General features: G+C 37.4%; 1 protein-coding gene across 1 annotated transcript in view; it reads right to left on the bottom strand.

Moving 5' to 3' along the window:
- RYR2 (ryanodine receptor 2) overlaps positions 1-14,303 on the bottom strand; it is a 961,351-nt gene that overhangs the window by 808,202 nt on the left and 138,846 nt on the right. The gene's annotated exons all lie outside the window — the stretch shown is intronic.

Below are 14,303 nucleotides of genomic sequence, written 5' to 3'. Positions count from 1 at the left end.
AAAAAAAAAGGGCAGTTCCTGTGTGGTAACCTCCAACGAGTTCTACACAAGGGTATAAAGGGCATATAAAAGTGTAGGCAAAGGGTCTGTTTGTGTTTATACAGAGGATCAAAGCCTAATTGGGCTGCCCCGAAAATGAACTAAGATACGATATGAAAAAGAACTTCCAACATCTGCACCCTCTGGAAGACTCATGCCAGAAGATGATCATCAAAAAACCCCAACAAAGATCCACGCACTGCTACAGCTGTAGATGCACTCATCCCACCAGTTCCTGGACCTGCCATGGGAATGAGGAAGGAGATATCTAAGCTGGCCTGTGCATACAGTAAAACAACAAAATTGGACTGGATCTATACTGTTGGAACTCAACCAAGAATTTGGAGAAGTGCAAATTGTAGCGCTCCAAAGTCTTACAACTACGAACTATTTATTGTTAAAAGAACATATGGCATGTGAACAGTCCCCAGGAATGGGTTGTTTTAATTTGTCTGATTTCTCTCAGACTGTTCAAGTTCATTTGGACAATATCCACCATATCATAGATAAGTTTTCACAAATGCCTAAGGTGCCTAACTGGTTTTCTTGGTTTCACTGCAGATGGCTGGTAATTACAGATATGCTTTGGTTATGTAACTATACTCCTATTATGTTAATGTGTGTGTGCAATTTAAGTAGTAGCTTAAAACCTATACATGCTGAAGTTACTCTACAAGAAGATATATCAAAGAAATAATCAATCTTCCCATGTTTTCTTCCGCCTGCTACTTCTATAGCTTTTCTTCTTCCTTCCTAATTACAACCCTTAAATAGAATTCGTGCCTCATATCAAATTTACCGAGTATCATAATTCTTCCAAGTGGTAAAGATACCTCAAGACAAATGCTGGGCACAGAAGCCACAGGGCATAAATATGCAAAGAAGTAAAAAGCTAACTTTTTCAAACAATAAGGCTTCTCTCTCACTTACCAACTTCACATTTCCCTGTATGGCCCCGGAAGATGACTGGTTAGCCAGAGACGGGTAAGATTCCTCAAGGGAGGAACAACCTAAGACAGGCACAGTCGCAGGGGGGCCATCAGGTGAGAAATTGGGGATCAACAGAGGTGAGGCTTAGAACCTCACCCCCCCGTTCTGAGAGAAATCTTCTGCATACGTGGATGTTTTATTGCCCTGGTCTAGCTTGGATTAACACATAGTCTACAGGCACACACCTGATCATCTACATTTGCTCTCTTACAACACTAAACTATGTTTTCTACCTTTATCTTGTATCTACCTACCACTTCAGCATTTTATTAAAAATAATAATAATAAAGAGAGAAATGTGGTATCCACATATAAATCAAGTATAAAAACCAAATGAGTATTCATATTTGAACTGACTGTTTAGAGTTCATAATGCATGAGCAAAACCAAAAGTTTCTGTGATGACTGCCCTTGTACTGTTCACTATGTATCTTATTCATTATGTAAGAATTTGTTCTCCATGTAAGAACTTGTTTGTTATGCCTCAGAAGATTGGAGACTGACGAAAATTAGGCTTGGGGTGGATTAATGATTGTGCATTGAGCATTGACTCCCCTATACAGAATTTTATTGTCATTAACAACCATTTGATCAATAAATATGAGAGATGCCCTCACAAAAAAAAAAAAAAAAAAAAAAAAAAAGAAGGACAGACTTCCAATGGTAAAATAAATAAGTAACCGGGATGTAATGTATAGCATAAGGAATATAGTCAAGATATTGTAACAGCTTGGTAGGGTGATAGCTGGAACCTCGAATTATGTATATAAATATTCTACCACTGTGTTGTACACTTGAAACTAATGTAATGTAATACTGTGTGTCAACTACCCTTCAATAAAAAATAATTATTTAAAAAAAAAAAAAAAGATGGTACAGAAGAAAAACTGTTATGACTTCAAGGATAATAAGGATTTCTCAAATAAAAGAAAAAGAGCACAAGCCATAGAAAGAAAAGGTTGAAAATTTTGACTTTATTAAAATTTTTAAGTTCTGTGTTTCAAGAAAGATCATGTTAAAATCAAACCAAGAACTGGGAGAAAATATTTGCCATACAGAAGAAAAAATATTTATATCCATAGGATAAAATGAACCAAAGAAAACACCCAATGGTAAATGGACAGAGACTATAAATAGAAAATTCACAAAAGAACAAAAGAGGGAATCCAAATATCCAATAAATATACAAAAAGATCTTCAAACCCACTAATGGGAAATGTAAATTTAAAACTTGAGGTAACTTTGCTACACCCATCAAATTGGCAAAATAACTGAAAGTTTGATAATACCAATACTGGCAAAAATGGGGAGAGTCAGGAACTCTTATTCCCTGTAGACAGAAGGATAATTGGCACAACCATTCAGGACAGGAATTTGTCAATAGCTAGAAAAGCTGAAATACACAAGCCCTCGGACTCAGCAATTCTTATACTAAGCTTATGCCCCAGAGAGTCTCTGTACATACGTTCAAGGAGACATGGACAAGAACGCTCAGTGGAGCAGTCTCAAACAGAAAACAAACACCTAAAAACAATATAAATACACAAAGACAGGAGAATACCCTGAGAGGAATGGATGAATAAATTCAGTGTGGTATAAGCAATATACTTACAATACAGTACTAAACAATGACAAATCAGTGAACTGGATTACATGGATCAATATGGAGAAATCTCAAAACAATGCTGAAGAAATAATTAAGTTAGAGAAGAGTACAAAAAGTGTTATATCATTTATCGTGTTTTAAAATGTGCAAAAGAATGCCATATATTGCTTATGGACAGATTCATAAGGAAAAATTAATGCAAATGATAAATATCCAGTTTAGGAGAATGGTTCCCTCTGGGGAGGCAGGAAGGGAATGGAACCAGGAAGGAGTACACAGGAAGTTTCAATAATATCTGCAAATATTTTTCTTAACCTGGGCAGTGGGCACATGAGTACTTTTTATTATATTCTTCATACTTTCTGTACACTTAAAATAATTATTTTTTAACCTTTTAAAAATAGAGAAATGTGAAGATAGAAGACATGAGTGTGGCCTATAGAACCCGCAAAGATTTCACTAGGAAAATTAAACTTCACCTGCACAGTAAAAAACAAATGGATATAATTTGCCCAAACTGAGAGAGATTACCCCAAAGGTTAACCATTTATCTTTTACCCTACAAAAATGCAGCCAGATTCAAACCCATGAAATATCTCCATGATAGCAGAATCCTGCTTACTTATTTCTTAATTATTTCTCACCGAACTTTAATCAGTATAGTTTATGAGTTTCTCAAAGAGTAAAACTCCTATAAAGCAGGATGAGTTCCTAAGTGTACAGCGATCACAAAGAGGCTTGATATTATCATATGGAACAAAATCATGTGACTTTGCCAGGCAATCAGAAATGAAGTTCTTCAAAATATAATTATCCAGTTTCCTTTTCTCCCAGAGATTTCTTCTCTCTTCCAATTCATAGTATTTGCCACTGTTTGGTTTCAGCTTTGTCACATTGTCTATGGTCTGATCTGAAATGTCCTAACATCTGTGAGTGACTGCAACAATTTAAATGTTTCCTGAATAAATGAACTCTATGAATAAATTTGGTCTTTAGCAACCACAAGCAGTGTCTTTTTAAATATGCAATATACACCAAGGGCACCATTCCTCATCCATTTCTATATAAAATGTAAAAATAAATACCATTCAGAAAGGGGAACCCTCCTACACTGCTGGTGGGAATGTAAATTAGTTCAACCATTGTGGAAAGCAGTATGGAGGTTCCTCAAAAAACTCAAAATAGAAATACCATTTGACCCAGGAATTCCACTCCTAGGAATTTACCCTAAGAATGCAGGAGCCCAGTTTGAAAAAGACAGATGCACCCATGTTTATCTCAGCACTATTTACAATAGCCAAGAACTGGAAGCAACCTAAGTGTCCATCCGTAGATGAATGGATAAAGAAGATGTGGTACATATACACAATGGAATATTATTCAGCCCATAAGAAGAAAACAAATACTACCATTTGCAACAACATGGATGGAGCTAGAGGGCATTAGGCTCAGTGAAATAAGCCAGGCAGAAAAAGACAAGTATCAAATTATTTCACTCATATGTGGAGTATAAGAACAAAGAAAAAAACTGAAGGAACAAAACAGCAGCAGACTCACAGAAGCCAAGAATGGACTAACAGTTACCAAAGGGAAAAGGACTGGGGAGGATGGGTGGGAAGAGAGGGATAAGGGGGAAAAAGGGGCATTACAATTAGCAGACATAATGTAGGGGGGGGCACGGAGAGGGCAGTACAACACAGAGAAGACAAGTAATGATTCTACAGCATCTTACTACACTGATGGACAGTGACTGTGAAGGGGTATGTGGTGGGGACTTGATGTTGGGGGGAGTCTAGTAACCATAATGTTGCTCATGTAATTGTAGATTAACAATACCAATATAAAATAAATAAATAAATACTATTCAATTTTAGTAAAAACAGATCTCCTTCTTCATCCCCATTTAGTTCAATGCTAAAGGGTCTTTTCTCAAAAAGATGTAGGAATGAAATTACAGGGACACCTTTTAAGTTTAGATGTATGAGCTACAGTTTCAAACTATGCCCCCAAAGTCTGGAAACAGTTCCCCTTATCACACTAAAATTCTGGTTCTGTAAAATATCCCTATTCTTTTCCTACTAGAAAGGTAATGCAGAAAAGTGGTTAGCACAGCCTGCTGCCCTCCCACTACCAGCTAAGTGGTGACCTTGGCCATGAGTCTTTACCTCTCCATGGTTTCGTTTCTTCATCTATCAAACCAGGATAGTAACACTGGATGTTATTATTGATGCTTTTGTAGCTAATGAACCTAAGTGGTTTCCATAAATTGTTACAACATGCAGAGGCGGTATACACTTTCATTAAAATCTTTGCAATCATTGGAAATTTTTCATTAAAGCACTCACTGTTTTAGTACTCTCCAAATGAAAAAAAATTTTTTAATTACTTCCAATAAATAATGTCTTTATTAACACTACATAGAAACTTGAGTCAGCCTAGACCTACAGACTTCAATTTCTGCTGGATGTTCTTTCTGTATTCCAGGTCTTTTTCTAACCCAAAGATTCTCAACCAGTGTGATTTTGCCCATCCTTATCCCCCAGGGGTACCTGGCACCGTCTGGGTCATTTTTGATGGACACAACTGTGAACATGGAGGTGGAGGGGGCTACTGACATCTAGCAGGTAGAGGTCAGGATGCTCCTAAGCAACCTGCCATGCACACAACAACCACCCCACAGCAAAGAAGTCTCTGGTTCAAATGTCAATAACACCAAAGTTGAGAAAGCCTGAGGTAACCCAATGGTGATTTCCCCTCTCCACTATTTGTAAACGTATTGTTGAAATTAAAAGTTTTTATGACTTTTAAAGGAGCACAAGAAAAATGTTCTATAAACTGATTGTGGTGGTAGTTATTCTGGTGTATTTGTCTGTCAAAATTTACAGAACTGTACACTTAAAAATGGATGCATTTAACTGCATACAAATCATGCCTCAATAAAGTTTAAAAATAAGGAAAAATGTACAACCTGTATTTAAGGAATTTTTGTATAAAACATGGTCCAAATATTACTGGTCCAGTCCCAACCTGTGTTCCTCAAGATGAAACCTAAGCTCGATAGGTAAAATTTTTTAAATAGCAAAAACAATAATAATTTTTTAAAATTTGAGTTCATTTAAGTCTAGAATTAAGTTTAATAAATTAAATTTTAAATAATTTTAATATATTAAACATGGAAAGTTTGTTTTATTAATTTATTTTAACTTACTAATTACTATAAAAATATTAATTTATCTTAAAGCCAATATCAACAAATTCTAACAGGTAAATGATAAACATCCTATCCTGGATTACCACATATAATGGTTTCACTAAAAGGCTGTCAGTTTAGAGGGAGAAACCTATGGTCCCAATCTAAATAGCTATTAGATTTTATAAAACATCTAATGAAATTATACAAAAACATTTTGAAAGGCAAAAGGCATATCATACATATATATGGAGGCAACCTTGTTAGCATTAAAAGACACATAAGTATGTTTCCATGTGTTCTATCCAGGTTTTCCAACTCAAAAAAAAAAAATATTTTAACTTTCTCTCTTTTGATATTTTTATTTAAAATGGTTAAAATTCAAGTAAAAACAATCTATTAGAACATTAAAAGACTACCAAGAGTACATATCACAAAGTATTCTTAAGCCATAATATATTCAGTTGTCTTTAGGCTACCATTTATTTGACTCTTGTAATTAATGATTTCTTAGCTTATCCTGATCTTTACATTATGAAAAAGCAAAGCACTGCTGTGCTGTCCTTGAAAGGTTAGTCTTAGGATTGAAAGAGAGATGAACAGATTCCTTCCAGCACCCAGTGACTTAAACAACCTGCCAGATGAGAGGTACTATTAGATAATTGGTTATGTCAAGACTGCAATTATAAAGGACTTTTCCCAAAAGAATTATTTTTGTTTCTTTGCTAATGTTCACAGTTCAGTAATTAGATGCACAGGTAACATTTATTCACTGCTCACTCTTGCCTGGATTTCATGCCAAGCCCTCCACAAGTATTGACTCACTTATTCCTCATACCTACACAGTGAAGTGGGCAATATTACATCCTTCACAGGGAAGGAAACAGGTATAAAGAGGTTAAAGAGCTAACGGAAGATGATGCAATTACTGACAGTAGATTGGGACCAGAACATAGGTCCTATCTGGTGCCAAATGTGGTAGTACAAGTGTGTAAAATACAGAAGAGAGTACACGCCCCAAATAATGTAAAGACTGAAAGAGACTCATGAAATTCTAATACTGGTTCTTTTTGAGTGCCAGAATGTTGGGTGATTTCATTTTAATTTTCAGTTAAACTAAATTAATTCTAATAATTGAAGTGTTTGGTTTACTTGTCTGTATTTTCCAACATGTATACAATAAGCATGTTCAAATTTTAGAATAAAAGTAAACATATTGGGTGAAAAAAATCACAAGAATATGTATTTGTATGCATGAACCTAACGGCTTCAATAAAGACTTCAAGGAATTTGGAGAATCTTAAATATCTACTCACAGATCAACTTCAATTAACATTCGCTGATCACCTGATAGGTGCGAGACACTGCATGTGGCACCTGTGTGACTGTTATCTTATTATGTGCTTGCTGGGAAGACCCCTCCCACACTTTCACCTAGGAAGAAAATGAGGTTCAGAGGATTCTCAGAGCAGAATTCCAGCCTAGTGCTCCTCCTGCTGTTCCTCCACAAGAAAAGTTCAATGATGGATAATGTGATGTTTGGAAACTAGCAGCTAAAACTGTTCCAAACTCCTGGCTCTCATCTGACTCAGGAGAAACAAAGAAGCTTTGTCATCCTTCTTTCCAACAACTTAGTTCTCTGGGTCCTGCTCATCTAATTTGTGTCAAAAGCTGAGTGCAGACCTGTCTCTGGGACAGGGCTGGAATCTCAAGCAGTGGCCAGTAGTGATTTCCTGAGCCCTCTGACCCCAGCATCTGCCTGCCTAATGCCATGAGTCCTGCCAGCACCTTTCCATGTCAGCCAACCATCCACTATTCCCTGGACTTGCCATCAGCCCTGGATGCTTCCAGACTGACCTCCCCTGCACATAATCTCAGGGCCTGGACTATTAGCACCTTGAAGATGGATCTCATTCATGTACAGTACACAGTTGGGCTCAATAAAGGGGTTAGGAATAATTAATTCACTAAACTCTTGACTTTGTGGATGACAGAACTGTGATAGCCACAAAATCACTTTTCTTCTCTGTATTTCTAATCTAGAAATTTAAAAATCAAGGTTGTTCCTAGCCAGCCCTGCCAGAATCCAAGATAAGAAAGGGAAATCAGTGGATGCCAAGAAAATATAAAATCATATCTGTATGCTGACAGCAACTACATCAAGGTCAAAAAAAGAAATTAAATGCATTTATGCAGAGGAAATATTTGAAGATAAAGAAGAAAGACATTTTCCAAGCAAAATTTCTTTTTAAGTGATGCAATCAATAGCAAGGGCTCAAAGACATCAAAAGGACCCTATTCCTCAAAGTTCTGAAGAAAAAAGAGAAGTTATAGATGGAATGACAGTTATGAGACAATGTTTGACTCAAAGAGAAAGACAATCTTCTCCTGTCTAGAGCTTTTTTATTAAACTACTGCAAATGCAGTGAGGGGGAAAAAAATGACAGAGATGTAACAAGTATCTCTACTTGAATTTGGTCAAAGTCCTGAGGTCCATGATTATTTAACAGTGTGTTATAATGTATTTGCCTCTCTGTATAAGGACTTCTCGGTTTTGACATTAGTAGAAAACATACATCTTGTTTCCCCAAAGTTCTCAGAGTTTGGGGCAAATAACAAATGTGAATTACATAAAAGTAAAATCCAAATGTTTTCAATTTACAACAGCTTCTTGCCTGAAAAGCAATACTCGCTGTCTAGCACTGGAAGGAGTAAGGATATTAATCTGTGGAGGATGATTAATTCCCCCTGGATTAACCATTTTAATCAGTTAACATCATCACTCTGACAGGTTAGAAGTCACTCAAAAACATTCAAGATGCTTTTAAAAGGCAGAGAAAGGCAATTTTCAGAGAAGTTCCAAAAAGGTGTCATCTTATCCTGGATTTTGGATTTCAAAGAATACTGAGCAATATGTCTGCTTTGTCTATGCCATTATGTTTGGGTTCTAAATAGCCTCAAATAATTTACATATAATACCTATAATACTATTATAAATAACATGCTGATGGTTATTCAGTTATTCTTAATTTAAAGAAGCACATCTAAGTGGAGTAAAATAAAAATCAAGAAAATCAATTTCTAGTAAGTTATACTAAGTCACAAGTCTGTAACTCTTTAGCTGAAAATAAATGCCCCCAACCTTATTCCTGTTCTTGAGCTTTAAAATGATTAACATCACCCTTGATCTTTTGACACTCATGTGTCAAAGGCACTGTCCAAAGGCTAACTCATTGGCCTAGTAGCTGAGTGTGTGATTTCTGTTACATAAGTGAGTTCACAGAATTTGGAAATTATTTATGAATTGATAAGTGCAATCTCAAATGATTTTGTTCAGAAAAGAGCACAGACCACAGAGCCACGCGGTATGGGTCAAGTCTTAGCTCTGCCCCACTAAGCCACCAGGCCATGGACAAGTCACCTAACTTATCTGAGCTTAACCTCCCCCCACTTAACATTTTCTAGATACTTCTGCTCTTCCTATTTGTTGCAAGTGTTAGGATGAGGCCATGGAAGAAATTCAGAAAAGTTTTGTGGTTAGTCAGGATCTTAAATCACAAGACCCATTTATTCTCACTTAAGGAACCTGACTCAACAATGTAACCAAAATTACCCAGCAAGTAACAATAACTGGCCACAACAGAAAGTTCTTATCACCTTCATTTTCCTCTGCAAAAATTTCCATTAGTCATTTGATAGGTTAAATTATTAACTAGGAGTTTTATACATAAAGCTGATATTTGTCAGCAAGAATCATAAATGCTCAATGTTTCTACCATTAAATCAAATCCAAAGTTGTTAAAAAAAAGTCTTTTCATCATTTAGAGCTAGAAACTATTCATCTACAGACTGCACTGCATGGCGTGGTTCTTTAGCAAAAGAAATATTTTATAGCCAACAGCTCACTTCTCTTGTAAGAACTGATTACCAGTCTCAGCTGATGAAATCTAAATATGTCCAGATTCAATGCAATCCCTATCAAAACCCCACTGATATTGTTTACAGATATAAAAAAAATTCTAAAATTCATTTACAATCTCAAGGCAATATGCACTTGTTTCAAAACAGTCTTGAAAAAGAACAAAGCTATGGGCTTCATATTTCCTGATTTCAAAATACAGTACAAAATATACTTGATTACTGCAACAGTAATCAAAATGGTGTGGTGCTGGCATAAAGACAGGTATATACAACAACAAAACATAATAGAGTCTAGAAAAACAACTTGTTTTATATGGCCAAAGGATTTTCAAGGAGTGCCAAGACTACACAAATAGTGCTAGAAAACTGGACACCCACATGAAAAAGAATGAAGTTAAGATCCTCACCTTATACCATATATAAAATTAACTAAAAATGAATTAAAGATTCAAATCTAAGACACAAAAAAATTTTAACTCTTAGAAGAAAACAGGAGGAAATCTTCAAAATACTGGACTTGACAATGATTTCTTGCAAATGACACCAAAAGCGCATGCAACAAAAGAAAAAAATTACACCAACTGGACTACATCAAACTTAAACAGCACATCAAAGGAAATAATCAACAGAGTGAAAAGGCAACCTACATAATGGAATAAAATATTTGCAAATCATATATCCACTTGTTATTGGGTAAACATTTAAAATATATAAGGAACTTCTACATCTCAACAACATACAAAAAAATTTTTCAATGGGCATAAGGCTTAAATAGACAATTCTCTAAAGACATTTCTCTGAGACAACTGGTCAACAAGCAAATAAAAAGATACTCAATATCACTAGTGATAAGAGAATTAGCAAATAAAAACCAAAATGACCTACCACCTTGTGTCCATTCATGATGGCCACTATCAAAAGACTAGAAAATAAAAAGTGTTCATGAGGATGAGGAGAGACCAGAACCCTTCTACACTGTTGGAGGGAATGTCAAATGCTGCAGCCATTATGGGTGAACAGTGTGGAGGCTCCTCAGAAAATTAAAAATAGAACTACCATATGATTCGGCAATCCCACTTCTAGATATTTATCCACAAGAATTCAAATCAGGATCTTGAGGAGACATCAGTACATATGTTCAACACAGCACTGAACACAGTAAGTAGATGGAAGTAACCATTAAATGTCCATCAACAGATAAATGGATAAAGAAAATGGAATATTATGCAGCATTTAAAAAAGAAAGGTGAGCCTTGAGGACCTTTCGCTGAGAAAAACAAACCAGTCACCACAGGGCAAACACCATGTTATCTACTCACTGAAGAACTCAGAGTCATAAAAATCATGGAAACAGAAAGCAGGAAAGCAGTTGTCAGCATCTCGGGGGAGAAGGATGGGGAGAGAGGAGGGAATTAGTATTTAAAGGTTATAGAGTTTCAGTTGTACAAGATAAAAAAGTTCTGGAGATTTGTTATACTGAACACTACTGTTGGAGGGAATGTAAAATGGTGCAGCCATTATAGGTGAACAGTGTGGAGGCTGTACACTTAAAAATAGGGAAGAGGGAATTTCTATGTCTGTTTCCATGATAAAAGGGAAAAAAAGAAAACAAGACATAGACAAAAACCCTATTTAAAAAATCTCAGGCAGTCAATATTGAGGCTACAAAATGATGCCAAACACTAGACTCCCCAGCTAAAGCCACCTAAGAACCCATTTTAAATGACATCACGGTACGGGTTACCACCCAGCTAGTGACCATACATTCCAGGCACTGTGCTTAGAGCTTTTCACGTGTTTTCTCATTTAATAGTAGTCAGATCAGAATATTATCCCCTTTCACACAAAATATCGAAGCTTGGGTCCCACTCTGACGGGAGCTGCAGGACTCCCGCCCCTTGCGGGAGAGTAGAGCGTGCTGCACGTCACATGACCGAATACCTGCTCTCATCAAACATTTGGCTGGGCCAGGGAATACAGTCCACAACAGATGCTCTATTTCCCTAATTAAACAGAAATGAATAGCCAAAAAAGCAATGCCAATAAACAGAGAGATGCATAAATTTTTTTCCAATCAGGGATTTTGTTTTCTTCAGGTAAATTCCTAGGAGAGGAATTACTGGGTCGAATGACATTTCTATTTTTAGTTTGTTGAGGAACCTCCCTACTGCTTTCCACAGTGGCTGCACCAGTTTACATTCCCACCAACAGTGTAGGAGGGCACCCTTTTCCCCACATCCTCACCATCACTTGTTATTTCTTGCATTTTGGATAGTGGCCATTCTCACTGGTATGAGGTGATTTCTCATTGTGGTTTCTGATTTGCATTTCCCTGATGATTAGTGATGTGGAGCACCTTTTCATGTGCTTGTTGGCCATCTGTATTTCTTCTTTGGAGAAGTGTCTGTGTAGGTCCTCTGCCCATTTTTAAATCGGGTTGTTTTTTAGGTGTTGAAGTAACTAGTGGTTACCATGGGGGAGGGGCTGGGGTGAGCAGGTGGGGAGTGTGAGGGGGATAAAAGGGCACAAAAATTCTCAATCGTAATACAAGTTGGTCATGGGGATGGTAGGTAGTGCAGCATGGAGAATACAAACAGTGATTCTGTAACACCTTCCTGTGTTGACAAAGTAACCACACTAGTGGGGGTCAGGATTTAATATTATGTGTAACTATCAAACCACTGTGGTGTATACTTGGAACCAATATAAGATTGGTAAAACAAACAAAAAAAAAGCAATGGCAAGCTTTAGTAAACAACTGAATAGAAGTGCACATGTCACTTCTTGTTTTATGTTACAGAGCCTACAGACCTAACCCAGATGAGAAGTGCCCCACTCTTGGCCTTAATTTTTCAACAAATGCTAGAAAACCACATTTGGGGAATTATATTTACAGCTGAAGTATGCTCATCCACCGGACAGCTTGCAGCAAAATTACAGCAGGCATAAATTATGTTCCTTCACTGACAAGAGCAGAGTCAGAGTCAGTGGGACCAGATCAATTTCGCATTTCTCATCTCAGACTGGCTGCTCAAGGCCTGGGGATATGAGACATGGCTAGCGATGCTAGCTCAGTCACACAGCCCCAGTGATCTGGGTGAAGGGAAGAGTAAGTTAAATAAAGGTATGAAAACTGGAGTAGGTTTAGAAGCACATGTAACATGACAGACAGCAAAGAGCTTTAAGATTTTTCATGGATATAACAACTGAAAAGCAAATTTCAACTAAGAAATCAAATATAAGAAATCCCTGCTCTAATAGATGTAGACTGGGAAAGACCTCCAGTTCTAAAATAACTGCCAAAGTCTCTGGGTCCCCAGGAGAGTGGGTGATTCTGCCACTGGCCTTTTACCATGAGAGCAATTTCACAATTCAAGTCTACATGACATCCTTACCACTGCATTTCTAGTATATCTCTCCTCTGAATTTCTGGGGTGGGGCTGCAAAGGATCCCAACCGATTTACTTTGTGAACTTAGCCAAGAGCCAGTCTCTGGCAAGGATGTAGTGAGCTCTGCCTGTAGTTTTTGGAAGTGGCAGACAGCTGATCTCCCTCCCATACATTCCCTTCACCGGTAGGCACAGGCACAGAGCTCCTTCCTCAATAAGCCGCAGTGAAACGAGGCGTGGCTATCAGATCAGGGCTATCAGAGCAGGGCTCTCTGGGGGCCCTGCCACGGCTGCGTCCTCCTCAGCCCATTAGCTCTGCAGCCGTTTAACACAAAAACATCCAAATGCCGAAAACTTACTGCAGGCTCACAACCACAGGGAAAAGCGAGTAATTATTTTTTAAAAGCTTTCTCTGCATTTCCACCAATAAATCAAGACGATGAGATTTCTGGGGACATAAGGGGGAGGACAGCCTGTACTTTTTAGGCTCAGTGTTGCGGCCTGTTATGCAACTACGCCCTATGCTGTTTCTGTTCTGTTGTTCCATTAGAAGGAACGTCCACAGTCATCACCCAGAATTTATCTTTCAGTCTTGGTAATCAAAGTTGAAAAAGGACAAATGTAGATCAAAGCACATAATGAAATTGGGAATCACTGACCCCTTAAAAGTAGAAAAGTCAAAGCAACTTCAGTGTTCAGATCCACATGTCTGATTTGATCCAGTTAAACTGGAACTACACTCTGTTGCAACCATCTGAAGGTAGAATCCAGGTTTCTCAACATTATACTAAGGATCTCACAGGACCACATATTTATTCCTATACTTGCAGTCAGATGTTATAAAAGAAGTGGACATGGTCATACAGCTTGTGTCAGAATAGTTCAAATGCACTATCTGTACTAAGAGGGAAACTGTCATGGGTAGTACTTAGGTCTGGAAATTGCCTGCAGAGAAAGAAAGAAAAACATTTTTCCCTATTCACAACTATAAAGCCCTGCAAGACAAGATCTCATCTCTTATAAATCAGAATACATCATTTACCTACAAGAGTGCTTTAGATTTCAAGAGGGGAAACAGCTCCCAGGCCTGGAACAGTGGCCCTCAGACCCCTGAAACCTCAGAAATCAAGGCCCTAAAAACCAGAGACAGACCCTTTGGCACTGGCTT

Source organism: Manis pentadactyla, chromosome 8 (genome assembly GCF_030020395.1).
Source record: "Manis pentadactyla isolate mManPen7 chromosome 8, mManPen7.hap1, whole genome shotgun sequence".
NCBI classification, from domain to species: Eukaryota; Metazoa; Chordata; class Mammalia; order Pholidota; family Manidae; genus Manis; species Manis pentadactyla.
The sequence above is the reverse complement of the archived record's forward strand: the minus strand, read 5'-3'. Positions and strand labels throughout refer to the sequence as shown.